At 38.0% G+C, this 25,452-nt stretch overlaps 1 protein-coding gene and 1 long non-coding RNA gene across 4 annotated transcripts in view; one reads left to right on the forward strand and one right to left on the reverse strand.

The window, feature by feature from the left end:
• NR6A1 (nuclear receptor subfamily 6 group A member 1) overlaps positions 1-25,452 on the reverse strand; it is a 220,235-nt gene that overhangs the window by 116,290 nt on the left and 78,493 nt on the right. The gene's annotated exons all lie outside the window — the stretch shown is intronic.
• The window catches only part of LOC108637165, a 48,432-nt gene continuing 26,254 nt past the window's right edge, over positions 3,275-25,452 (forward strand). Inside the window, exon 1 of one of the 2 annotated variants that reach the window (XR_001918855.1) lies at positions 3,275-4,031. This is a non-coding gene — a long non-coding RNA (uncharacterized LOC108637165). The remainder of the gene's footprint in view (positions 4,032-25,452) is intronic. The other variant, XR_001918856.1, reaches the window with a different exon arrangement.

The following is a 25,452-nucleotide window of genomic DNA, read 5'->3' on the forward strand; positions in this document are numbered from 1 at the left end:
CAAGTTACTTATCACAGCTTACAAGACCCTACATGATAGGGTCCCATCACACCTCTTCAACATGACCTCCTCCCTGCATTCACTCCATTCCAGCTATCCTTTCTGCTCCTCAAACACACCACACTCAATCCTATTAATATCTTAGAGCTCTTATATCTCATTCTCATTGCCCAGATCACACTTCTTCAGGATCTTTATACTCAAGGATTCTTCTCGTCATCATTCGGCTCTCAGCTTGTATATTCACTTCCTCAGAGAAGCATTCTCTTTTATTCCTGACTCTCCTTAGCACCTAGAACAGTACAATATAAATATAAATATATATATATATGAAGATCATCGACATGTTTGTTTTAGCGCATTCATTTAACTGCACTTTGAAAATAATGTAAGAAAGAGAATTTACATACACAGGAATATCTGCAAACTGAGTTCAACAAGGGATTGTTCAGCCCTATAGAAGGTTCAATTAATTAACTGGCAAGCTTTCCTCCAAGTATCCACTCAGGAATCATATCTATCACAGGGCTATAGCTCCTGATACCTAATGAAAGAATAACTGATTTCAAATCAGTGCATAGGCTTAATAAACACACTGATCATCTCATTATTAAGTTTCCATAACGACTCAGGAGCCAAAAGAGACAAGGTTCAAATCCCTTGAACAAGTTATCTTACTTATTAATATTAAACAAAGATAACAGTACTTATCTAAGAGTTGTTTTGAAAGTTAAATAATGCATATAATAAACATCTGTTAGAGTCTTGCACATAATAAAAATCCAATAAAATCAGCTATTATTCTATTATTAATTCATTCACACTCTTCCAACTAATTTTTATTGATATAAAAGGCACAATTCAAAAAAAAATTGACCACAGTCCCTGCCCAGGAAGAGCTCACTGTGTAAAAGGAAAAGAGAGTGAAAAGTGAAGTTGCTCAGTCGTGTTTGACTCTGCGACCCCATGGACTGTAGCCTACAGGGCTTCTCTGTCCATGGGATTTTCCAGGCAAGGGTACTGGAGTGGGTTGCCATCTCCTTCTCTGGAGGATTTTCCTGACCCAGGGATCGAACCCAGGTCTCCTGCATTGCAGGCAGATGCTTTACCCTCTGAGCCACTAGGGAAGTTCCAAAAAGGAAAAGATAAACCCATAAAAAATAAGCATAGAAGAATTATGTATTAACTCTCATCCAAGAAGCCTGAAAAGAATCTGCCCTGTTCTAGTAAATTTGATATTAGGATCTAGTCAGTCAGAGAAGGCAATGGCACCCCACTCCAGTACTCTTGCCTGGAAAATCCCATGGACGGAGGAGCCTGGTGTGCTGCAGTCCATGGGGTCGCTAAGAGTCGGACATGACTGAGTGACTCCATTTTCACTTTTCACTTTCATGCATTGGAGAAGGAAATGGCAACCCACTCCAGTGTTTTTGCCTGGAGAATCACAGGGACGGCAGAGCCTGGTGGGCTGCCATCTATGGGGTTGCACAGAGTCGGACATGACTGAAGCGACTTAGCAGCAGCAGTAGTCAGTCTAGAGTTAAAAGGCACTCCAAAACCCTTCCAACTTATAAAAAGGAATAGCTTTTAAGATGGTCAGAATAGCTCTGTAAAGAAGCCCTCTTAAGATTACAAGAAGAATGGTCAAGAATGATTGTCTTTTTTAAATGTATTTTTAAAAATTTGTTGTATTTATTTGGCTTTGTTGGATCTTAGCTGGGGCATGTGGGATCTTCATTGTATCAACTGGATCTTTAGTTGCAGAATACGGATTTTCTAGCTGTGGCGAGGGCTCCAAAGGGCATATGGGACCCTAGTTCTCCAACCAGGGACTGAACTTGAATTCCCTACACTGTAAAGCTGCAGATTCTTAAATCATTGGACGACCAGGGAAATCTGCGAGAATGACTGTTTTAATAGCCAAAAGGTGGAAGCAACTAAGTGTCCATCAACACATGAAAGGATAAACAAAATGTGGTCTATACATACAACTGAATATTATTCAACCTTAAAAAGGAAAGAAATTCTGACACATGCTACATGAATGACCCTAGAGGACCCTAAGCTAAGTGAAGTAAGCCAGTCACCAAAAGATAAACACTGTATGATTCTACTTTTATGAAGCATCTTGAGTAGTCAAATTCATAGAGACAGAAAGAATAGTGGTTGCCAGAGGCTGGGGAAGGAAGGAATAAGAAGTTAATGTTATGTTAGGTACAAAGTTTCAGTTTTGAGAAATGATGAAAATGCTCTGGAGAAAATGGCAGGGATGATTGCACAACAATGTGAATGTACCTAATGCTATAAAACTGTAGACTTAAAAATGGTTAAAATAATAAATATTATGTTATGTGTATTTTACCACAATTTAAAGAAAAAAAAGGAATGACTGCTCTGTAGTTTACAGAGAGGGTGCTCCCTTCTTCTTTGACTTTGATCACTGTTATATCCCATAGTGTATCAACCCACCTTCTCCAGGTTAAGACAAGAGAATTCCTAGACAGTCACCATATATAAGATATTACATGACATCTAAGAAATAACAACTCCTTACACACCCAAACCTAGAATTTACAGCAAAATTAACAGATGTTATACACTGCCCGTGGATTTATTCCTGAAAGTCTAAAAAGCGCAGAAAATAAACCAAAGTACTTTTATGTCTAAATACCAGTTTAGGATTATATATAAGCTAATTCCTAAACAAACAAGAAAGTCCCCAGCAGGGGCGGGAGGGCAGGGGGGAATCAATTGGTCCATGTAGGGTAGATCTCCTATTATCAGTGCTAAGGTCCCATAAAACAACTTTATTCAATTTTTTTAAAATGTCAATTTACATTAAACAAAGTAACTTTCATACACTAAATAAAAATGTCACAACCAACAGTCCAAATAATGGCCTTGTTTCCTAGTGGCCCAGAAAGACAGAAAATAAATCCCAAGGACCCTAGTTCAGATAGACTAGAGAGAGTAGACTGTGGTTCTTGCATAATTAAAGACTATGTCACAGTTGAATGGGGTAAACACTTCAGTAGCTTCCCCCCAGCAGCTGCCTATGTGATTAAGGACTAGGATAAGAGTGACAGCTTCACAAAGGCAATAGTAAGAGATAAAGCTTCTTCCTAGCACATTCAAAGACTCCAGAATCCCAAACTTCTCTGCTGTCCTTCCATCCAATTTCCATTAAGAACAATTTATATCATCTAGAAAGCTTCAAAGTCAAATGCTACCTTTATTTTTACCTTATCAAACCCATAAAATCACAGCTGGGGTGTGGTCTAGACATAAGCCTTGGTTAAGATCACAAAAATTCTCAAAGCAAATAATTGGGCTAAGTTAGAACAAAGTTCATCAACAAGATGATACAGAATTCAGGCCAAGTTGGCTTCCTTCTGGCATTTCAGAAAGACTAGCATTGCTCCTAATACTAGTACATAGGTGTAAGTAGCCTCTGAGTGGGTAATGTCACCAAACAAAAGCAATACCTTCAAAGTCTCTCTCAGTGACTAGAGGCAGCCAGACACTCAAACTGCCAGTCCTGAATTACGGCCTCTGAATGGTGAGGGCTTCACATTTCACTGATCAGGGCACAGCCCAATCAGAAGACAAACCCCAACACTGCCAGGGACCAGCAAATCCGCTTTCTTCCAGTGTGCACATGACTGAATGTGCTTCTGTCCATCATCTGGGTCATATATAGTTCAATGCGAGCTGAGCAGACAGGGCTGCAAGGAAATCTGGCGCGGTTCAATACCTCGTCTAGTCTGGGTTCCAGTACCTTTTTTTTTTTTTTTTTCCAAACTGACAAACTCATTTCTCTACCGGGACAGGATGCTGTGCTGGCTGGGAGTTCCATTTCTGCAGCAAGAATCCTATCTGGAAACACAGAAGTTGTCCTCTAAGCCACAGCAGCTCGAACTTTTTTGATTGTTGTTGCTGCTTTCTCCCATCACCCCCACCCCCTTTTGACAAAGATCCAACTGTAAAAAGTCTTACGTAACAGTTCAGGACTACTTCGGTTCTTTTACTGGGTAAGCACTTTCAATTTTTTTTTTTTTTTAACTAAAAACCATTTTAACATTGAATCTGTTGAGAGTCTTGACTAAAATCTTTTAAGTAATTTGTGTGGTGAAATACTGTCAGTGGATTTTTTAGTCTCATTTCTGCACGTGCTCCTTTGTTCTCAGAACAGAAGCTTTTTATACACACCCCATAACGCAGCTGGAGAGAGTTATGAAGTCAGTTATTATAAGGAACACAAAGGTTGCTTTGCATTCTTTGCCTTTAGATAATTAATTTCGTATTTGTTTTCTTAAAATGAAGTATTAAAGAAGGGAGAAATTGAATAAACGAAAGAATAAACTGTTGGAAAATCTAGCGAAGTTTGAAGTTTTTACCACCTTTTCTATCTGTAGTTTTGTGTGGCCAAACACTTGTGCCGCCTGGGGCGGTGGGGGTAGAGGCAAGCGTAGACAGAGAGGAACTAAGCCAGACATGGACAAAGGCATAAGCCAAAACCAGACAGTCCTGGCCGTTCGATAGGCCAGCAGTGGGTGAGACAGGTCAGCCAGCTGCAGGGGTGGGAGAGGGGGGGAAAGGGGCATGGATGTGTGAGGTGCTCATGCGTGCGATCGTGACTAGATTCTGAAACTGCCAGCCATTTTCCCAGCTATGCTTTGTGCAATCTGAAGGAATGCATCTTCTCTGAAGCAGTCTTGCCAGGGCCCAGTGATAGCAAAGGAGTGTGATGAATACCACAACATATGGAATCAGAAAATACTGGGATCTGGGGTGGGCAAGAGGGAAACGCAGAGGGTGTGGAAATTTTTTAGTGATCTGGAATGTGTTGAGTGACAGGAAGTGCCCCAAGCTCTCCCCCCCTCAACTCTTCTCAGTCGCGCCTGCTTTTGTCTAACTCTTGTAATCTACACACTACTGCTTACAAAGCTGTCTGAGTTTAAGACAAAAAGAAACATAAAAGGCTCTCTCGTTCCATAGTACCTATGATATGGAAGGAATGTAAAAAGCATGGCCCTTTAAGCCTGTGGACATTTTTTCAGGTATAGAGGAGAAAGATAATATAACAAATTTCCAAGGGTAATGAGAATTATGAATTACCGTCAAGCTTCCAACCTAATTTTAAAAAATCCCGATTCTGCTATACTTACAAATGTTTATGATGGTTCCTAATTTGAAGGAGGTATGCTTGTTTGGTTAATACATTGCATTTGAAGTTGTTTCTATTTTCTTTGTATAAATTTGTGCTTTGGGAGGAAAAAAAGCAAAGAAGTATTCAGAATGCACCGAAAAAAAAGGAGATTTTTCCCTTCAATGGTTAGAAAGCATTTTTGCTTGATTTCTCAGAGAAAGCCTCTCTCTCGCTCTCTCTCATTTTTGCAAGTATGCTACAAAGATAACTTTATGTCATATAGATGTAAAGTAGGAAACTTTTCATGGAAAACAACAGTGCTCTAAGTAAAAGCAACTTAGCATTTTCCCAAACTTCCATATTACCAACAGAAACACTACCACTTGAGAGAAAAGTAGCCAAATAGTTGAATGGCGACCTCTACTTCTGGAAGATGAAATGGAAAATTAAGTGTGAATAAAATGATACTTGGGAATGTTTCTACCTCCTATCACAAAAAATGTTAGTGGTCAGCCTAGGAGTTAATCTTTCCTAGTATGGCTCTGAGCCTTCATGCCGAGCAGACGTTATTCACATGACGATTCGAAAAGTCCATTCATATATCTCACTACCTGGATTTGAATAGAAACCAGACAGCAATTCTTTAGTTCCAGCCACCATTCGCCCCACTGGACAATAGCGATTTGTTAGCACAGAGTCACAGGCTGTGGGACACAAAGCTTGGAGCTGGAGAAAGATGGGGGATTCAGAGAACAGGAAATTACAGGCCCGATGCACTCCTGGCAGCTCTAAGAATACAGAAAGGAAAAAAAAAAAAAGGGCAACACAGTGATGCCATGTTTAAGAGCTACTTCTAGCTTTTTTAACCACCTCCAATGTCATAAAAGCTCTATTGTTGGAGTACATAAAGTCACGAGTCCCATGTGCTCTCTTTTCTCACTACAGGGAACTTCATTCAATGCCCTGGCATAGTCAGAAAAATCAAAAGCACCCAGAGTTGATTAGTTGTGAGCTCTGATAGAAAGGAGAGGGGTATTTTACAAATAAAATGACAGCAAAAAATATATACTAAGTAACACAAGTGACACATAACAAAATTAATAGGGTCTACAAATTATTTCATAAGACCAAGCAAGCAAAATGAAGCTGAATCTATCAAAACTCCAGAGAAACAAATGCCTTTTCAAGTTATTATATAAAATCTATTATTTAATTCCATCCAAAGTTTCTTTGGAAGACATCAATTTAAAAACTAATCTTAGGTAGAACATTTCTGACTTCTGGGTCATATTTTCCAAAACAAAGAACTAAAATTGAAGCCCTGAGGATTTACTTTGAAATTGTTGAAAGGAAAACTACATTTTCTTTTGTTGGCTATCAAACTATTATAGCTTGCTGGCTAAATATAGAAACAGTCTCCACTTTCTCTTTAGATATAAGAAATGACATTACTGGTAATTCTAGGTGAGGGGAGAGGGATACTCTTCAATCTCAATGAGCATAAGAGAACAGAACATGGGTTTCTCTGCAAGCTCTCATGCTGCAACCTGAGCATCAAGGGGCCAGAATGATGTCCATTTCAAAAAGAGGGGACACGGCACAAGAAAGTTGTAAATGGTTTTGTTGTTCTTTCTTCTGTGATCCATTAGCAAACACAAGTCCCAAATGATATCATACCTGAAATATTCATCAGATAAGATTGTGAATGATCAAAAAGTGCTTTGGAAATATGAACTGTTGTACTCTATTTGGTCCTATGGCTTTAGGATAAACACATACCAAATTTTATGTTGTTGGAAAACCAATATGCAACTTTTAAACTACTACTAATTATTGGATGTCTTCAAATTCTATCATTACTCATCAAACACAAGGATCAATTACAACCTCAAACTATGCTATATTTTTATTTGAATTTAGATAAAAATTAAATAAAATTTAAAATTTTGGTTGCTCAGTCACACTAGCTGCATGCATTTCTAGCACTCAATAGCCCCATGTATGTAACTAGTGACTATTATACTGGAAAAAGCAAAAAATTGTACTTCCAACTGCAGAAAGTTCTGTTGGACAGTACTGATCTAGACAGTGTGCTTGCTAAGTCACTACAGTCATGTCTGACTCTTTGCGACCCTATGAAGCGTAGCCCACCAGGCTCCTATGCCCATGGGATTCTCCAGGCAAGAATACTGGAGTGGGTTGGATGCCCTCCTCCAGGGGATCTTCCCGATACAGGGATGGAACCCACATCTCTTATGTCTCCTGCATTGTCAGGCATGTTCTTTACCACTAACACCACCTGGGAAGCCCAACTAGACCATGCTTATATCCAGACCACATTTTCAACTGCACATCCAGCTCGACATGAAAGAAACTGATCTCTAAGCAAAAACCACAATGACAAGGTAGTGAGTACCATGATGCTTCAGAGATGTCTAAAACAGGCATTTTGAAACCAAAGATTTCATTTTTTTCCTTGGTCTATAATGAAGGTTATAAAGAATATTAAGACAGTAATGACAGACACGCAGCAGCGGCCACAGTAAAATGTTCCAGAATGGCATTTAGTGTCATGACTACATGTCTTAACCATCAAATCTACCAACAAATAAAACAGACATGATAAACATGAATATGAGGTTCTTCAATTTGGATGCATTCTCAACCCATCCTATTCCTGCTTGGTGCAAGAAACTGGTTTTTAAGGTCAGGTGGACATTGGTTGGATTCCTGGCTCTGCCACTTATTTACTATGTGATCTTCAATAAGTCACTTCCTCTCTTTGTCTCAGATTCCTCATACATAAAACGCAAATATTAATGCCTTCCTGACAGTCATTTTAAGGTTCAAGGATCATATATATAAAAGATCTTGAACTCCTGGCACATTAGAAAATACTCTGGAAATGTCGATTCTGTGAAAATACAGTAAGGGCTTAAGGTTCAATTCACTGTCTGAGACTCTTCCCAAACACAGAGAATGAAAATAGAAGGGTCCAGGCTGATATACAGCACAGACAATTCTCTGTTCAAATTTTAATAAAGATGAAAGCTGTCAACACTGCACAAAGAATTTCACAAAGTCTTAGAAATATTAAATGGATTGAATGAATATAGGAAAATTATCATTTGAAAAGGTAGGTGGAACAACAAATTTTAATATCATGAGGTGTTTTTAATACTAATATTAATTTAATGCTATTTAGTATATAAGAATCATTTCTTAAATTAAGAAATAATATTTCCTGGAGACAGGAATATTTGAAATATTACTCAAATGTTTTGAGTAACATTTCTACTGATTCTTGGTGATTAAAACAAAAACATGAAAATTCTAATACTGCTCATGACTAAGAAATTAAAACAGCTTCCTGCAGGTATGAGAAAAAAAATTCATGTCTTTTAAAAATCAAAGCCATACATCTGAAACTAACACAACAATGTAAACTAACTATACTTCAATAAAAACTTTAAAAAAGAAAATAAAACCAGTCATAGAAGGAATTCCTGGACAAGAGCTGTACTATATCTGTAGACTCATTTTAATGTTGAAAATAATCTAGCAGAAACTAGAAATAGTAGGTGTTTCTTAATAATGATCCCAAATAACTGAAGAATGTTGAACATGTCACAAAATCTTTTCATAGCATGAAAAGCAAGAAATTTTCAAAAGCAAACAGCAGAACTACGTCTAGAGGAGATAATGTGCCATATTGTAAAATCCAAAATCCTAGGTTCACATCCAAAAAACTGGCTGAATTAGATATGGCATGAAATTTTAGCTCTGCCACTATTTAGGTAGGTGACTTTTAACAAGTCACTTATGAATCTTTGTTACCAGTGGTGGTTCAAAAAATACATCTATACTGGAGGCTAAATGACAGAGCACTTGGGAAAAATTTTGATCCGCCAGAGACTATTCAAACATGTATCACGCACAGTGCTAGACCCAGGTTGAATGATGAACAAAACAGATACAGAAGTTGCCCTCATGGAGCTGCTAAGTTATTAACTGAGATAACAATTACTAGGAGTCACCTCATTTAAAAAATAGTAGGCATGGGAGTTTAGAAACTTTGAGAATGGATCCAATAATTTGGGGAAACTGCCCTGCCATCCTTTGAAGCTTAAGTTCATAAGAATATGAAAGAGGGTACACCCTTAGCTCCATTTGATTCAAGTAAAGAGAGATGCTAAACTGTAAGATCTTAATGGATTTCAAGCAATTAAGGAAACAAAACATCTTCAAATACAGAGAGTGGTTTCACAGTGATCACTACTCAGATGTGTGGCAAACCACTATCTCATATAAAAGCTCAGCTCCTTTTGATAGATGATGATGAAGAACAAGGTAATTTCTGCAGGGGACAGCGTAAAGGGGGTCTGAGTTAGGACTGTCTAATTTGGGAACAGACCACAATACACTGGAGCATTAAATGTGATACATATTTCCTTCACTCCCTCTCCTAAGACTATGCTCTTAGAACTTACCACTTCAATGGTGCATACTACGACCATCATGATTACACAGCTAACTGTTAGCAACCAAAAATATCTGAGACATGGATGATAAATATAAAGAGAAGGCATGGCTAGGGCTAGTCACAACTGGGCTTCTGTACAAATTAGAACCATGTCTATGAGGTAACTAAATATTAACTGGATTAACTCTCTTCCAACTGGAATTAGTCATTGTTGTCATAGGACTATATCAAGAGTTGTTGTTAACAACAGATAAAGTATATCCATATACCACAACAGCACAATGTTATTTCCACAGAATCTGAGGCTCCTGCTATCCAAATCCCAATCAAGAAATTACCATTCTGGTTTCTCAATACTTAGAAAACTTGGATTTCCAAATAGATTTCCACCCCCCACCAGCAAGGACCCAATATCAGGTAGTCTTTTGCTTTTTCTTTGTTCACTGAATATCAAAGTCAAGTGGAAAAGAGATCTGGCAAATGTACTTAGAACAAATTTGACAGTTAAATCAAAAAATAGGTTCTCAATCTGTCATCTGTTACTGGGATCTAGATTCTGTTAGAAGTACCTCCATTTGGCTTTCTAATAGCATCACATTTTGTCAGGCTCACTTCTCTATATAATCCTGTATTACTGGAACAGACAGTCTCTTCTGCTTGGCCACTTAAAAGCTTCTAGGTATACAGTTCATTCTTTCAAAGGCTATCTGTTGAATGCTTAGTACATGCTAAGCTTCATTCTAGGCACTGAACATACATACAATAGCAAACAAAACAAAGATCCTATCCTTCAGCATCGTAGTCACAAAGATTTGAATCCAGTCTCAGCTTAAGCACTCACCAACTGCATGATCCTAGACAAATCTGCTTCTCTGGGGAGGGCGGGAGCGGGGCGGGGCGGTGGGGGCGGAACGCGGAGGGAATACTACTACTTCAAAGAACTGCTGTGAAAAATAATTGTCAGTGCCTAGCATAGTATCTAGAATACCACAGATGCTTGACAAACATAGCTCAAGTTTTACAAATAGAAGATATTACTATTATTCATCCTGCTTCCACATCCATGCATCTGAGAATCACTCTAGTTTTTTTTAATAATAAAAGGTTTCAATGACATATATGTACCTAAAATACATATTTCAGGTGTTAAGAGATAAGCAGAATAAGAGTCATTAATGGATAAACTGCTATTTCTGGTTATTAAACAGTTTCTGGTTACATATGCTAAACACAAGACAGCAAGAATATATGAGAAAAAAAATACTTTGAGGTTAGGATTTTAATGGTGAAATGGATCTTGCACTCACACAGATTTCAAAGGGTAGGACATTTCATTTCTAGTAGTACACTATTTCAGTCAATTTAATCAGAAATTGTCAATTTAATCAGACGAAACATAACTAAAAGATCTGGATTCTCAAGTCTACCACAGAAATCGAGCAGGGCAAAGAAAGTATATCTTTTCCTCTAAAGATAATTATAGATAAGCCTCACTGAGAAAGGAATGTCTCTAAAAGAAAATTCCTGGTCAACTATAGTGATATACTTTATAAAATAACGTATTTTTTCATCTTTATTTAGTAAATTTCATTCTAGTGTTATTTGTAGTTATCTATTAGTGATTTTTCAAATACTATGAGTTTTTCTGTCACTATACTTGTAACACCTTATCTATTCGTAACATTTGGCTAATAAAAAGGAGAATTTGTCACCTATAATCTCACCTACAGAGAAAATTCTTATTAATCTCTTGGTATAGTTCAAATACAGTGGAATTAATTCTTTATATACAATTTTATATTCTAATTTGTTCACTTATAAACATTTCTTAAAGTCTGTAAAAATGACTTAAAAAAAAAGATATCCAGATGGTTTCCAGTTGTTTTCTATTTAAATAACACTGTAGTGAACACAATTATACAGAAATCACCATCTACCTTTCTGATAACTTTTTAAGTTCAATGCACATTCCTACTAACAGGAACTAAGAGCCCATGTCTCACCCTAACCACTGAGGATGTGGTATACATAATGAACTGGTACCCGGATATAATAAGGTTTTCATTTCTTCAATAATGAAAACAGAAGAGTTTTAAAGGAGAAAACAAAGTGAAATAAGGACAAGAAAATAGAAGAATCTCTCTAGTAAGATAAATTATACATACCTACAAATGTTAGGCAATTGATAGAAATCTTGAAAACCTTCCAATAAGATACAGAGAAGTTGAACATTAGACCCCCAAAATTTCAGAAGTAACACAAATCAAATCAAAACAAAATACTCTAGAGAATGTGTTCATTACTTGGAAACAATGACATGAATCAAGAATCAGTTCCCACCTTTGGGAGAAAAATGACATGGAAAACTGTAATGATAATTTAGGATGCACAAAAATCAGTATTTTCACATCTGAATTAGTTTCAAATTTTAGGAAGAAGCAAAGAATATTAAACATGGATATAAATTTTTGGTTTCCCAAATGCAATAAAATACTATAAAGTCTTACCAAAGCAAGAAAATAACCAAGAATATCACTTATTCAACAAAGCTTTATTGATTGACACCTTTGTTTCAGGTATATGTATAAGAAGAGATCTGAAGTCCTTAAGACAAGTTCTTTCCTGGAAACAATAGCCTTTAGTATGCTTCCCAGTCTGGCCCTCTTACATCATGTAACATTTGCTCTGCCTAATTGTTGACACATTAAATACTTCATACCACGGCTAAAAAAAAGGAAAACCTTTCAGGACACACACTGTACTGAATGATCAACTTAAAAATCAAAATTTCTTTAGAAAAAAAAAAAAGCGCCCAAATCCAATACAACCTAACTGAATAGATTCCACTTGCATGACCACTTATCAGCACAAAGTAATGTTTATCCAAGTACCTACAGTCAAGAGGAATTCAAATAATGATAGGAGAAAAAAAAAACCTCTCACTTCCCATGGACTAATAAAATTACTACCATTTTTCATTTCTTCATAATTTTCCCTGTAAATGCTTATTTTCAATCTGACAAGAGGGATTTCTCCTTAAGAGAAAATGATGATCCAGGTTTCCTGTAGATATTTTAGAGTATGTGTATGTAATAGAAGAGAAGTTGTCACAGTAACTGCCTGCTCCAAAAATGAAAGCTGATCAGCTCATGTGAAAGGACAGATTTCTGGTACAGTTTTACTTCTGTTAGGACTCTTGTTATCTATATATAACTAGTACGTTTCCAAAACACACTCTTCCTAATAATAATTATTAAAGGTCTACTATGCATCATTTGAAAAGACCCTGATGTTGGGAAAGATTGAAGGCAGGAGGAGAAGGGACAACAGAGGATGAGATGGTTAGATGGCATCACCGACTCCATGGACATTGAGTTTGAGTAAACTCCGGAGTTGGTGATGGACAGGGAGGCCTGGTGTGCTGCAGCTCATGGGGTCGCAAAGAGTCGGACACGACTGAGCGACTGAACTGAACTGAATGCATCAGAACCTGTGTAGTGTTTTTCTAAACATGCCATTTAATAATCAAAACCACCTCAAGAATAATCCAGTACTGTTATTAGCACCTATTTTATTGACAAGGATACTGCAGCTTGGAAAGCTTGTCCATTGTCAAAACTGCTAGGAAGAAGCAGAGTCCAGATGAGTGGTTCATGGGAAATAGCTCCGTTCTCTTCAGCAGTTTGATTTTCTATGGTTTGTTGGCACATTTACCTCCCTTTAAAATTTTTCCTGTCAAAAACTGGGTAAATTTTTTTCAGCTTCTAGCTTTGAAAAGAACTAGCTTCCAGGATCACGAGAATATGGGACAGTACATTGCAATTTTACATATGATGAAAATAGACTCCTGAATGTCAGCCAAGTATATAGTGTAAATTATGCATGGAACTTTTAAAATAGCTAGATATCATTTATTTATTAGGTTTCAAGTCTCCAGAAAAAGTAGAAAGAACTATATGATTTCTCAAAAAATTACTTAAGTATAAACAATATAGTCTAATTTGGGGAAATCCATTGTTTTCAAAAATAGGCTAGTGTCCACTGTACCAATGCTCTATGATTATAATGTTGTTTAAATGGATATATAATATCTTGAAAGAATAGCATTTCTAGATTCTATGTGAATGTGAAAGCCTGTTAACAGGAAAGCAAAATTATCATTAACATTATTTTAAGGTACTTCGGCTTTAATAGTTCCTAGAAATTCACATTTACTTTTTGATAACAGATAACTAGAACTCATGCAAACAGATTCTTAATTTTGGGCAGGTAGCAAAATACAGAGAAAAAAGCATAGACAGTATGACAACATGCCAAACCATCCCCAAGAAAAAGAAATGCAAAAAGGCAAAATGGTTGTCTGAGAGGGCCTTACAAACAGCTAAGAAGAGCAGCAAAAAGCAAAGGAGAAAGGAACGATATATCCAGCTGAATGCAGAGTTCCAAAGAATAGCAAGGAGAGGTAAGAAAGCCTTCCTCAGTGATCCATGCAAAGAAATAGAGGAAAACAACAGACTGGGAAAGACTAGAAATCTCTTCAAGAAGATTAGAGTTATCAAGAAAACATTTCATGCAATGAAGGGCACAATAAAGGACAGAAACAGTATGAACCTAACAGAAGCAGAAGGTATTAAGAAGAGGTGGCAAGAATACACAGAGGAACTATACAAAAAAGATCTCAATGACCCAGATAACCACGATGATTTGATCACTCACCTAGAGCCAGACACATCCTGGAGTGTGAAGTCAAGTGGGCCTTGGAGAACATCACTATGAACAAAGCTAGTGGACATGACAGAATTCCAGCTGGGCTACTTCAAATTCTAAAAGAGGATGCTGTTAAAATGCTGCACTCAATATAGCAGCAAATTTGGAAAATTCATCAGTGGCCACAGGACTAAAAAAGGTCAGTTTCATTCCAATCCCAAAGAAAGGCAATGCCAAAGAATGTTCAAACTACTGCACAATTGCACTCATCTCAGACACAAGCAAAGTAATGCTCAAAATTCTCCAAGCTAGGATTCAACAGTGTGTGAACCAAGAACTTCCAGATGTTCAAGCTGGATTGAGAAAAGGCAGAGGAACCAGAACAAATTGCCAACATCTGCTGGATCATTGGAAAAGCAAGAAAATTCCAGAAAAACATCATTTCTGCTTCACTGACTACACTAAAGCCTTTGACTGTGTGGATCACAACAAACTATGGGAAATTCTTAAATGGGGTGGGAATACTAGATCACCTTACCTGCCTTCTGAGATGAGTATATGCAGATTTCCTAGGAAATCTGTATGCAGGTCAAGAAGCAACAGTTAGAACTGGACATGGAACAACAGACTAGTTCCAAATCGGGAAAGGAGTACGTCAAGGCTATATAGTGTCACCCTGCTTATTTAACTTATATGCAGAGTACATCATGAGAAATGCCAGGCTGGATGAAGCACAAGCTGGAATCAAGACTGCTGGCAGAAATATCAATTAACTCAGATATGCAGATGACACCACCTTTAGAGCAGAAAGCAAAGAGGAACTAAAGAGCCTCTTGATGAAAGTGTAAGAGGAGAGTGAAAAGGCCAGCTTAAAACTCAACATTCAAAAAATGAAGATCATGGCATCCAATCCCATCATGTCATGACAAGCAGGTGGGGAAGCAATGGAAACAGTGTCAGACTTCATTTTCCTGGGCTCCAAAATCACTGCCAAAGGTGACTGCAGCCATGAAAAGACATTTCCTCCTTAGAAGAAAAGCTATGACAAACCTAGACAGCATATTAAAAATCAGAGACATTACTTTGCTGACAAAGGTCCGCATAGTCAAAGCTGTGGTTTTTCCAGTAGTCATGTATGGATGTGAAAGCTGAACCATAAAGAAAGCTTAGCACCAAAGAACTAATGTTTCTGAACCGTGGTGCTGGAGAACTCTTTTGACAATCCCTTAGACTGCAAGGACATCAAACCAGTCAATCCTAAAGGAAATCAGTCCTGAATAATCATTGCAAGGACTAATGCTGAAGCTGAAGCTCCAATACTTTGGCCACCTGATGCAAAAACTGACTCACTGTAAAAGACCCTGATACTGGGAAAGACTGAAGGTGGGAGGAGAAGGGGATAAGAGAGGATGAGATGATTGGATGGCATCACCGACTCAATGGACATAAGTTTGAGCAAGCTCCAGGAGCTGGTGATACCAGGGAAGCCTGGTGTGCTGCAGTTCATGGGGTGCAAAGAGTTGGACATGACCGAGCGACTGAACTGAACTGATGACAACATGGGTTTAATTAAAGCTTTACTACTAAATTGCTGACTAACATTCTCCAAGCCTCAGCTGCCTCAGCTGTAACATGGGAAAATACTAAAGTTCTTCACACAGCTGTCTTAAATGACAAAGTCCCCAGTGCCCAACAGAGCAGTGTTCAATTATTAATAATAGTTCTCTTCCTTTAGGAAGTTTTTTTCTTTGAAAGAGCCAGACAGAGTTCCAAGCTTGCTGGTGGATATGATCTAAACAAAAATAGAATTGCACTGCTCAAAATTTGTGGCTGGAAATCACAAATTTAAAGTAAGTTTAAAGTTGGTCTTTTGTTATTCATTCAAATATTCTTATCAAACATTCAATAACAGTTCACTTTATTTATCCAAAGAGTCAATGAAAACTTACCCTATAGCAAGTGAAGCACAAAAACGCCTTAAGCTCACAATCTAGGAGTAGAGACAAACCTTAAACAGATAACATGGTGTTCTAAGTGCTATATTAAAGGAAAGTTCAGGATTATGGAAGCCCAAATAAAAAGCATGTAACCCGGTAAGGGAAAGACAACTAGGAAGAACATCTGAGATGCGTACTGAAAGATAAATGTGATTTGTAGAAAAATAAGAGAAAAAGAAAAGGTGCTTTTCAGGCATAGGAAATAGTGTGAGCAAAAAGCAATGACATGAGAGACCAACCTGTGTATATTCAAGAAACCACACTGTACAATGTTGGTGGAGCTCAAGAGGAAAAGAGACAATTGATAGGGTAGGCAGAGGCTTCCTCTGTCAGGTTCAAACAGTGAAATTCATTCCAACCCTATGTAGTAATTCACTAAACCTGTGTAAAAAGGGTGACATCAGTTCAATTTTATAACTTAATATGTTAACTGTCACTCAATCTGACTAGCTTTGAAATACACACACACACAATACACATACACCTGGTTTTGTGGTGGGTACATGCACTCCACACACTTGTCATTTTTCATCTAGATCAGAAGACACTGTTTGAGAAACCAAAGAAGTTATCTGAATTGGGTAATTACTGAAGTATGTATAGTCATTCAAGGTATACAGACTTCTCTGGACTTTTGTTGACTCACAAAATTGAATATACAACAGATCTTCAATACACACTTCATGGATTAAATTCCAGTGAGTGAGAGAGAAACCTTTCAGATATCCTATTTTAAAAAGCCAAGTGGGACAAAGACTTTAAAATAATTTCCCCATCTTCCCCCCCCCACCGCCCCTAGCCTTCCCCTCACAGGAATTTGGTTAATATGTTTCTTAAGAGTTTTGCTTGTTTTAGATCAGACTATTTTTAGTTGTCTAAAAGTCTAAAAACCTAGGAAATGAGAAGTATTATTTTATTACTAAATTACATTCTGACATTAACACACTAGGTTAGCTCCATGCAGAAGCATCTGACAAACAGCCTCACTAAACCCCATGATTCATTCAAGATTCACTGTCAATAAATACAGACTGGGAACAGGAAATATGATTGAGAAAAGAATTAAGATGTATATCTAGTTTGGGAGCCAAGGGTGTACCTAGTTTAGGAGCAATGAGGAAATAGATGTGACTTAAGAATCAGTGAATTAGGGCCCCATAGTGAAAGCTTTTGTTAGGTTAAAGTATTTAGACTTTATCTAAGTTGGGGCATCAAGATTTTAAGTAAAGTCAAATTTCCATTTAGCCACTGGGTTAAAGATGGATTAGAGGTAGGCAAGACTGGGTTTCCCTCGTGGCTCAGACAGTAAAGAATCTGCCTGCGATGCGGGAGACCTCATTTCGATCCCTGGGTTGGGAAGATCCCCTGGAGGAGGGCATGGCACCCCACTCCAGTATTCTTGCCTGGAGAATCCCCATAGACAGAGGAGCCTACCAGGCTATAGTCCATGGGGTCGCAAAGAGTCAGACACAACTGAGCAACTAAGCACAAGACTGGAAAGGGAAGTTGCTCAGTCATGTCCGACTCTTAGTGACCCCATGGACTGCAGCCCACCAGGCTCCTCCGTCCATGGGACTCTCCAGGCAAGAGCACTGGAGTGCGGTGCCACTGCCTTCTCCAAAAGCCTACATGAAACATGAAACAAAAGCCTACTACATGTTCCTTTAGTTTCTAAGTTTTTTTAATCGCTAAAATGTCTTGGGATGGTATAGTTGGTTATAAGACTGGAGGCAAGGAGAATACTTGGGCTATTGCAGTAATTCAGATGAATAGATGATGGCTTTGACTACAATGGTGGCAGAGAAGATGCAAAGGCTGTCACATGCTATAACACGGATGAACCGTAAGGGCATTATGAAATAAGAAGCCAGACAGAAAAAGACAAATACTGTATGCTTCCAATAATATGGTCTATCTAAAGTAGTCAAATTAATAGAAACAGAAAGCAGAATGGTGGTTACCATGGATGAGGTTGGAAGGGAAAATGGGAAGCTGTTTAACAAATACAGAGTTTCTGGTCTGCAGAAAGAAAAAGTTCTGGAGATCTGCTGATCAACAATGTGAAATTACTTAACATTACTGAAGTGTGTATTTTTAAAAGGTTAAGAGACAAATTTTACATTATGTGGGTTTTACCATAATTTTTCTTTTTAAAGATGTAAACAAGAGACCAGGGCTTGTTTTATTTTGACATTTTGCTCTGTTCAACCTCTGAACAATTCTCTTGCCGTTTTACTGAATTATAAAATAAACATGGCTAAATGAGATCTGATTTGCAAGGCACCAGAAGTTCCACATGACCTCAAGTATCTAAGATACTTTATCTGTCATGCTACTTAACATTTCCTTCATTAAAGTTGCTTTTTAAAATATTATTGTTTAAAGCATGTTTAAAATATCATTGAAAACTCAAAATGTGAGAAATGCTAACTGAATAAAAAGCGAAACCCCACAAATTCTCTCAAAACCCTACCCTTGATTCAAGTATTATTGGTTTGGTATGATTCCTTCCAGCTTTCTACTGTAAATTTTAAAAAGTCGTCATTTAAAGCCACTTTTAAGTGACTAACCCCAAGTCATTAACTAGAAATGATCTAACACATAAGTCCTTGAGCCTTATGCTTCTCCTCAAACTTTTAAACCAAGCTTCTGCCTGTTTTTTTAAAATTTTGTTTGTTCAAGAGGAGAAGGGGGTGACAGAAGACGAGATGGTTGGATGGCATCACCGACACAATGGACATGAGTTTGAGTAAACTACGGGAGACAGTGAAGGACGGGGAAGCCTGACATGCTGCAGTCCATAGGATGACAGAGTCAGACATGACTGAGCGAGTAAACAACAGCAAGTGTAAAAATACAGGAAAGCACACTCATCTCAAATATATAGCTCGAAGAATTTTTACTAAGTGAACACACTTGCTTTTTTAAATTCTGTTTGTTCAAGAGGAGAAGGGGATGACAGAGGATGAGACAGCTGGATGGCATCACCAACTCGATGGACATGAGTCTGAGTAAGCTCCAGGAGTTGGTAATGGACAGGGAAGCCTGGCATGCTGCAGTCCATGGGGTCGCAAAGAGTCAGACATGACTCGGCAGCTGAACTGAACTGAACACACTTGTGAAACCGACGCTCAAATCAGGATATAGACTATTACTAACTTCTCAGAAAACTCTTCTGCTCCCCCTCACAGTAATTTATATCCTCTCAGTAAAGGTACTATTATGACTTCTATCACCACAGATTAGTTTAGCCTATCTTTGAACTTTACACAAAGGTACTATTGTTCGGTCGCACAGTCATGTCTGACTCTTTGTGACCCCATGGACTGTAGCACAGCAGGTTTCCCTGTCCCTCGCCAACTCCCGGAGCTTGCTCAAACTCATGTCCATTGAGTCAGTGATGCAATCCAACCATCTCATCCTCTGTCATCCCCTTCTCCTCCCACCTTCAATCTTCCCCAGTATCAGAGTCTTTTCTAATGAGCTGGCTCTTCGCATCAGTCGCCAAAGTACTGGGGCTTCTGCGTCAGCGTCAGTCCTTCTAATGAATATTCAGGATTGATTTCCTTTAGGACTGACTGATTTGATCTCCTTGCAGTCCAAGAGTAATCACATATTATATAATCTTTTATGTCTGGCTTCTTTTGTTCAACATTTTGTATAGGAGATTCATCCATGCTGCTGCATACTGTCAGTCTGTCCATATCACTGCCATACAGTATTCTACTTTGTAAATTATATAATTCATTTACCCGTTTTACTGGGTTGTTTTCTAATATAATTTTATTTATTTTTTGCTGCCCTGGGTCCTCACTGCTGTGTGTGAGCTTTCTTGAGTTGCAGTGAGAGGGGGCTACTCTCTAGCTACGACGCACAGGTTTCTCATTGTGGTAGCTTCTCTTATTGTGGAGTACAGGCTCTAAAGCTTCAGTAGGTGCAGCTCCCGGGCTCTAGAGCACACAGGCTAAGTAGTTGTGGCACACAGGCTTAGTTGCTCCACAGCATGAGAGATCTTCCCGGACCAAGGATCAAATCCCTGGTCTCCTGCATTGGCAGGCAAATTATTTACCATTGAACTACAAGGGAAGCCCCCATTCTACTGCTGACAGATATTCAACTGTCTCCAGTTTAGTTGTTGCCAGTTTGGGAATACTACAAATAATGTTATTATGAACATTCTCCTAAGTGTTCTTTCAGCATATAGTTTATCCACTATTTGTTGGATATATGTCTAGAAATGGAACTGCTTATTTTCAACTTCCAAAGATATTATTACTGAAGAGTTTCAAATGTTTGTACCAGTTTACACTCTACTTCTGCTGGCAAAGGGTGTTACAGCTGTTCTCCCCAACACTTTACATAGTCAGGGTTTTTTTTTGTTAGCTATTCTGGCCATGTAGTAGCATATCAGTTTAAAAATTTTTTCATTTTTCTGATTTCTAGTGATGCTGAGTACCTTGAACCAGAGTTTGATGGGTATTTCAGAGGTAGATTTAATAAATCGCAGTGAAAAGCTGACTGAAGATGAAGAAGAGAAAATCTAGAACGACAGGAAAGACGAAAGCTATTTAGGAAAGGAAGGGGCAGAAAACATGCTCCCTTTCTGAAATTATTAGTTCTGAGTTTGCCAATGGGAATGCGTGAATTTTGAGATTCAAGACTTGAATGCAGCTAAGATTCAATGACCATATAAAGGTTCTCATGTTAAAAAGTAATTTAAAACAAAAATCTCCAACACCACGTTAGGTTGTAAAGAAAATAAATTTACAATCCAAAGGAAGAAAAATAAAGATACACTAAAGTGCTGTATTTAAAAACAGAGCCTCATACATGCTTAAGATTCCCCCTACTATAACTTCTAGGAATTCCTGTGAAGATAATGGAAAGACATCTTCAGAGAGATGAGCCCAGCAAACGGAATTAAAGCAAAATTTGAAGCCTTAATAAAAGACAAATTCACTAAATCAGTTAGACAAGGACCTCCTGTGTTCTTATAAGAAGGCCGTCTCTGACACTTCAAGTTTCTCTGTTATGAGAACAAGAAGATGACGAAAAGCAAGGCTTACAACAAACTATGTGAGGATTATAGAAAAGAAACAGATTTGGAGCTAGGCTCTGTCTTCTGAGATTCTTCTCATCACCAGAACATCTATAGCTAATTATTGCTTCATGTTATTATGTGGTATCAAGAGCTTGGGGTCTGGATACAGACCCTGTATTTAAATCCTAACTCTATCTCTCAGTAGCTATCTGTACATATTTGTACACATATATGTACATACATATGTGTGCATACATATATCTTAAATTTTTTTAATATTGGAATATAATTAACAATGCTGTGCTAGTTTCTAGTATACAGCAAAAATGAGCAGGAGACCTCCTTAGCTATTTGACTCTAGGCAAGTGCACATCTCCAGCTTCAGTTTTCTCGTATCCAGAATGAGAACAATAATTATCCACAGCACTACTGTGAACATTAAATGAGATAATACAAAGTAAACCAATTAAGTACAATGCTTGACCCATTAAGTGCTCCATAAAATTTGAGATTATCATCTGCAAAACGGGACCAATTCACACTTGCATTAAGACTGAAAAGAAGAAAAATGACCATGTATAATGCCTGTACAGGAAGCACTCAAATGATAGATGTTATTATTACCTCCTACTTTTAGGAAACTGTGTCATTCAACATCAAACTGCATATGAAATGGTATAATGCACTGATTAAGAACACAATGGGTTTGAAACTCCTGAGTTCAAAGCCTGGCTTTGCCACTTATTAGCTATGTGATCTTGGGCAAGTTACTTACCTTACTGTGCCTTTCAGTTTTTACCTGTAAAATTGAAAACATAAGCATCTATCTCACAGGACTGTTGTGAGGATTAGATAACTCTTTTTAAGTGCTTTATTTATAAAGCTCTAGAGACAAAACCTGGAACATAAATAGCATATGAGTATAAACTGTTATTATTTTAATAGCAGCAGTATACATGTTTTGTCTCAAAGAAATGGGTAGGGAAATCAGCTCAGTTGGTAAAGAATCCACCTGCAATGCAGGAGACTTGAGTTCAATTCCTGGGTTGGGAAGATCTGCTGGAGAAGTGATAGGCTACCCACTCCAGTATTCTGGCCTGGAGAATTCCACAGACTGTATAGTCCATGGGGGTCGCAAAGAGTTGGATACGACTGAGTGACTTTCACTTTCAGGGAATTCCCTGGCAGTCCAACGGTTGAAACTCTGGTTTCACTGCTGAGGGCCTGGATCTCTCCCTGGTTGGGAAGCTCGGATCCCATAAGCTGTGCAACACAGCCACAAGAAACGGAGGGGAGGTAATAAGTTTGGACATGGGCAATTTAATGTTCTTCTCAGGGATAAGAGAAGCCCAATGAAAATACTCATCTACTCAGCCTTAAAAATCAGGAGGAAGGCTGAAAGAATAACAAATTAAACATAAGAACTGTATCACTACTAAGGAAATATGACCTCATCTGTCCAGAAATAGTTGGGGGGTAAATGTGCTTTCTGGCTCTGCCCTAACTGTGCAACAATTCAGGCGAAGGAAGCCTACATTCCACAGAGAGAAGGAAATTACTTTTCCTACTTTCACCTTACAACAGCCTGATAACCTACACAGCGTGCTAGAGACTGGTGCATCCTCACATCTTTTTAGATAAGGGAAGATTGCTTACAACAGAATAATCAATCCTAGAAGCTGTCTCAGAAATGTCTTTCTGCATTATACTAATATTTTCTTTCCACACTCCACAAATCTTCATTTCTGGGCAAGACAGAAGAGGTATCTAAAGAGGCAAAAATGCCAACAAGTAGCACACTTTAGAATCAAAAAGAAACCCCACGCTTGTTCTTAGGTTACGAAGTCAACCCTGTGTTCTGGTTTTTGTAGCTGACTCACAAAATGAACAAAACACTGAACTGCGTCAACAAATAAAATCAGTGATTTGCAATTTATCTGTATAAGAGTTTGTGCCTCCTACCAGAGAGATCTTTGAAAAAAGATCTTATTCAACACCAGTATTTAGTACGTACAGAAGGTGTTCGATAAGTGGTGACTGAATTTAGTCACTGAGCACCTCCCCCTTGTGAAAGGTACTATGGCAGATGCCAGACAGCCCAAAACGGTTCACTTATGTTTATGGCAAAACATTTTAGACTATTTAAAAATTAAACAAGGCCAGATTTGATTAAGGAGTGTCAGCTGCAGTTGCACCTGCTCTCATCCCAGACCTAACCCCAAAAGCAACGCTACCCTCCTCTGCATGCCTGCTGAAGCAAATCAAGTATTTCTCTCAAACGATAGAGAGCCTCTTCCCATGCAGCTCAAATGTGCTGTTCTTTCTGCTCAGCAAAGGAGGCAAACTCCAGAATCTCTGGTCATAAAAATGTGATGTTAGCAAGAACAGGTGCTGAGTAAGTCTGGTACACTTCCAAGTAAAGTCTTGCCATCTAGAATTCTGAATTAAGGATGCCAGATTCAAGAACATCTGGATTTGCTCCCCTGGCTTTGAGCTTTCTCTAAGAGAGGCCAGGAAAAAGTATGCTGTTGCCAGTATGTGTAATTGCATACTCAAATACTGTACTTTGGATAAGAGTCCAAGACTTGGCAAATGGATGGAATGTAGCACATGAACCATGCAAGGGGATGGGTTTCCTTGCAAAACATAAATTAGGCAAGGTGTGAACTGCCTTTCTCTGTCACATTTTGGAAAAATTCACCCAGGAGAATAAATACTTGGGGAGGGGGTAGTTTAGGTGGGAGGGCAGTATGTGAGAAGTATGTGAGAGGCAAAACAGCACCATTACCTCAGAAAGCAGTAAGTTTATCAAACAGTAATTCTTCATTTTTCCTCCCCCAATGAGATAAATATATGTGATTATAAATTGGTATGTACAGAAAAAAAAATCAAGCTGTGGACGTTGGCAGACAGACGGTGTTGAAATTAAACAGTGTGAGCTTTGGCAGCTGCACTGCGTACTCTTTTCAAGTTCTTACATCATTACTCTGGTAAGGGCCCTGTACCAAGTTGGCATGGGTTCTAATGTGGTTTAGAGAGAGAATTTCTGGCCTTTTAAGAAAAAATGACCTACAAATAGCCTTTTTCATACAATGGAGAAATAAACACTTCCTTTTACCCCAGATTTTGTTTTAAAGGACAAAGTCATATTGCCAAGGTATTAAAAAGTGTTAGAAATGATTCTGAGATGTTAAAGGCCACTAAATACAAGCTCTAAAGGGACATCTCAAACAGTACATGGATGTCTCCTAAACCAGTGATTATCCTTTGTGGCAACAGAGTCAGTTACAAAGGATGCTAATTATCTTCATATTTATACTCTGACATTGGCAGCTTAGGTATCCTTTGGAGGCCAAGAACGGGAAGCCCCCTCTACTTCAGCCATGAAAACTTGGAAAAGTTTCTTGACCTCAGAGCTTCAAATGCTAAGTGAAACAGTAACATCACCCCCACAAGACAGTCCTCACAATATCAAGTACATGGCAAGTCCTCAGTAAGTATTAGATAGACTTATGAAAGACAGAGGCTTTAAAAGTGATGTTTACTTAGACCTTAATAGAGCTAAGTGGTCTTGACTTTTCTCTACTCAGATTCAAGAATAAAAAGAATTTACATATAATCTGGTTTTAAGAGCAAGACTGGGTTTGTCCTCTTTCAACAAGTGATAGCACAACATTCTCCTCTCCAATAACACCCAATAAAACACAAAATTCCAAATATGAAAAATGATGACAGGTTAAAGAAGAGAGAATAAAAAACCACCTATACCTTTCTTAAAGTAGATATAATTTTATTTGTTTAGTGATAGGATTTTCTATTTCATTATGTTCAAGATTTTACCACATTTGCTTCAAAAAAGATTACTATTTTAGGTTACATACAGTAAGGTGAACAAACCTTAAGTTAAATAAGTCTGATTCTTACACATGTATACATACATAGAACAAAATTATGGAATATTTATAGCAGATCAAAAATTCCCTCTGGACTTTTTCCTCTTGATGTAGCTATTATTCTGAATTCAGTTAGTATTATTCTTAACTTGTTATGTTTTCCTTTCACCACTACTAATCTG

This window comes from Capra hircus, chromosome 11 (assembly GCF_001704415.2).
Source record: "Capra hircus breed San Clemente chromosome 11, ASM170441v1, whole genome shotgun sequence".
Classification (NCBI taxonomy): Eukaryota; Metazoa; Chordata; class Mammalia; order Artiodactyla; family Bovidae; genus Capra; species Capra hircus.